Here is a 2,358-nt window from a genome sequence, read left to right as displayed (position 1 = left end):
AAAAAAAAAAAAAAAAAAAAAAAAAAAAAAAAAAAGTGCAAGACCTGTGTGTAAAATAATTATAAAACTTACAGAAATATGTTAAAAAGAAAAATTAATGGAGAGATATCTAATAGTCATGAATAAAAATTGTCAATTTTTCCCCATGTTGATCTGTAGATTCAGTACAAATCCAGTCAAAATCCAAAAGGTATTTTTTTGTGAAATTTGTCAAGATAACTCTAAAATTACTATGGAAGAACAAAGGGCATGAATACCTAAGACAATTCTGAAGAATAATAAGGAGGAATGATTTGTCCTGTCAAACCTCAGAATCTATTATAAAGTTATATTCATTAAAGACAAGGTGGTCTCAGTGCAGGAATAGCTAAATAGCCCAGAAATAGATTTATGCAAACAATTTTTAAAAATATTTATTTTATTTTATTTATTTTGGCTGCACCGGGTCTTAGTTAGTTGCAGCACATGGGATCTTCAGTTGCGGCATGCAGGCTTCTTAGTTGTGGCATGCGAACTCTTAGTTGCGGCACGCATGAGGGATCTAGTTCCCCGACCAGGGCTCAAACCCGGACCCCCTGCACTGGGAGCATGGAGTCTTACCCACTGGACCACCAGGGAAGTCCCAAACAAATCTGGATATATGAGAGACAGACTTGCATGACAGGTCAGTAAATGGAAAAAAATTAACATTGGTTCCTGTCTCACACCATAAACAAAAATTTCAGCCCTATTAAGGACCTAAATTTAAAGAACAAAACTTTTGTTAGAAAAAATATATATATATATTTTTTCCCCCGACCAGGGATTGAACCCGTGTCCCCTGCATTGGAAGTTGGATTCTTTACCACTGGACCACCAGGGAAGTCCCTGTCCCAGCCTTCTTTCAATTTTATATTTGTATACTCTTATATACTTTTATATACTCTTATATACTTTTTATTTGATGTACAGTAAAATACACCCTTTGTTGTGTACAGTTCTGTGGGTTTTGACAAATGTATAGAATAGTATATCTAGCACCAAAATCATGATGTGGAGGGGTTCCATTACCCCTAAAATCCCCTTGTGTTTCTCCTCCTTCTACTCCACAATCTTTTGCAATCACTGTTTCTATAGTTTTGCCTTTTACAAAATGTCATTTAAATGGAATCAAACATGACTTAGGGTCTAGTTCCTTTTACTGGAATATATTTTTGACTTTACGTGAAAAATGATTTCTTTTTTCTTTTTTTTTCACTTTAAGCAAAGTCTTTCTTTTCAAGGAACATTTTCTCATTCTCTGTTCTTGGCATACATTTTAAATTCTTACCAGTAGAACCAAAGCCTCCTGAAACCCTTACAGTGTCATCTAAAACTTGAACTTCCTCTATTTCTGGGTAAAAAAAATCTGTTCACAAATGAGCTGTGCAATTTTATCACACTTTTTACTTCAAACTTTGCCACAATTAAATAGTACAATACCAACATTTCCTCTACAGTCTTCATCTATGACACCAGCTTCAACATCTATGAAATGTTTTACAGCCAAGCTAGAACATGGAGCTACTCTCCCATAGCACCCAGAAGGAAGAGGTACCTGAATGTTGGTTTTCACAAGGGCTTTCTCCATAGGTGGTACTGTGCAATCACAGGCAGTGTACAGGTCAGAGCCTGCGGTGCATGTAGTCCCCTTGGTCTGGGCGGTGGTGTGCTCCGAGAGCTGGGCAAAGTGGAGCGGTATGCCGCCCTCCTCTGCAAGCTGGGCCACCTTGCTGGGGGAGACGACTTGTTTGCTGAGAGCAGGGCATGGCAGGGCAGAATGTGAGCACGAGAGGGAGCAGGGTGAACCAGAAAAGGATTTCTTAATCAGGACACAAAAGCTATGCTATTCTATGCTAACCATAAAATAGGGCTTCCCTGGCGGCTCAGTGATTAAGAATCTGCCTGCCAATGTGAGGGACACGGGTTCGAGCCCTGGTCTGGGAAGATCCCACATGCCGTGGAGCAACTAAGCCCGTGCACCACAACTACTGAGCCTGTGCTCTAGAGCCCGAGAGCCACAACTACTGAAGCCCGCGTGCCACAACTACTGAAGCCTGCGCGCCTAGAGCCCGTGCTCCGCAACAAGAGAAGCCACTGCAATGAGAAGCCTGCGTACCACAAGGAGTAGCCCCCGCTCGCCGCAACTAGAGAAAGCCCGCACACAGCAACGAAGACCCAGCACAGCCAAAAAATAAATTAAAAAAATTTTTTTGATTATAAATTTGACTACTCAAAAATGAAAATCATAGAGTTAAAATAAACACAACTGGGAGAATATATTGAAAAACTTGTATTACTGGGGAGAAAAAGGATCAAGAATATGTAAAGAAGCCACAG

At 40.0% G+C, this 2,358-nt stretch overlaps 1 pseudogene; it reads right to left on the bottom strand.

Moving 5' to 3' along the window:
- Nucleotides 1-1,238: 1,238 nt before the first annotated feature.
- Nucleotides 1,239-1,787, bottom strand: LOC112407195 (deoxyuridine 5'-triphosphate nucleotidohydrolase, mitochondrial pseudogene; annotated as a pseudogene).
- Between the last annotated feature and the right edge of the window lie 571 nt (nt 1,788-2,358).

The sequence above is a fragment of the Neophocaena asiaeorientalis genome, unplaced genomic scaffold (genome assembly GCF_003031525.2).
Source record: "Neophocaena asiaeorientalis asiaeorientalis breed wild unplaced genomic scaffold, Neophocaena_asiaeorientalis_V1.1 scaffold265, whole genome shotgun sequence".
In the NCBI taxonomy this organism is placed as follows: Eukaryota; Metazoa; Chordata; class Mammalia; order Artiodactyla; family Phocoenidae; genus Neophocaena; species Neophocaena asiaeorientalis.
This window is presented reverse-complemented; position numbering and strand designations above follow the sequence as displayed.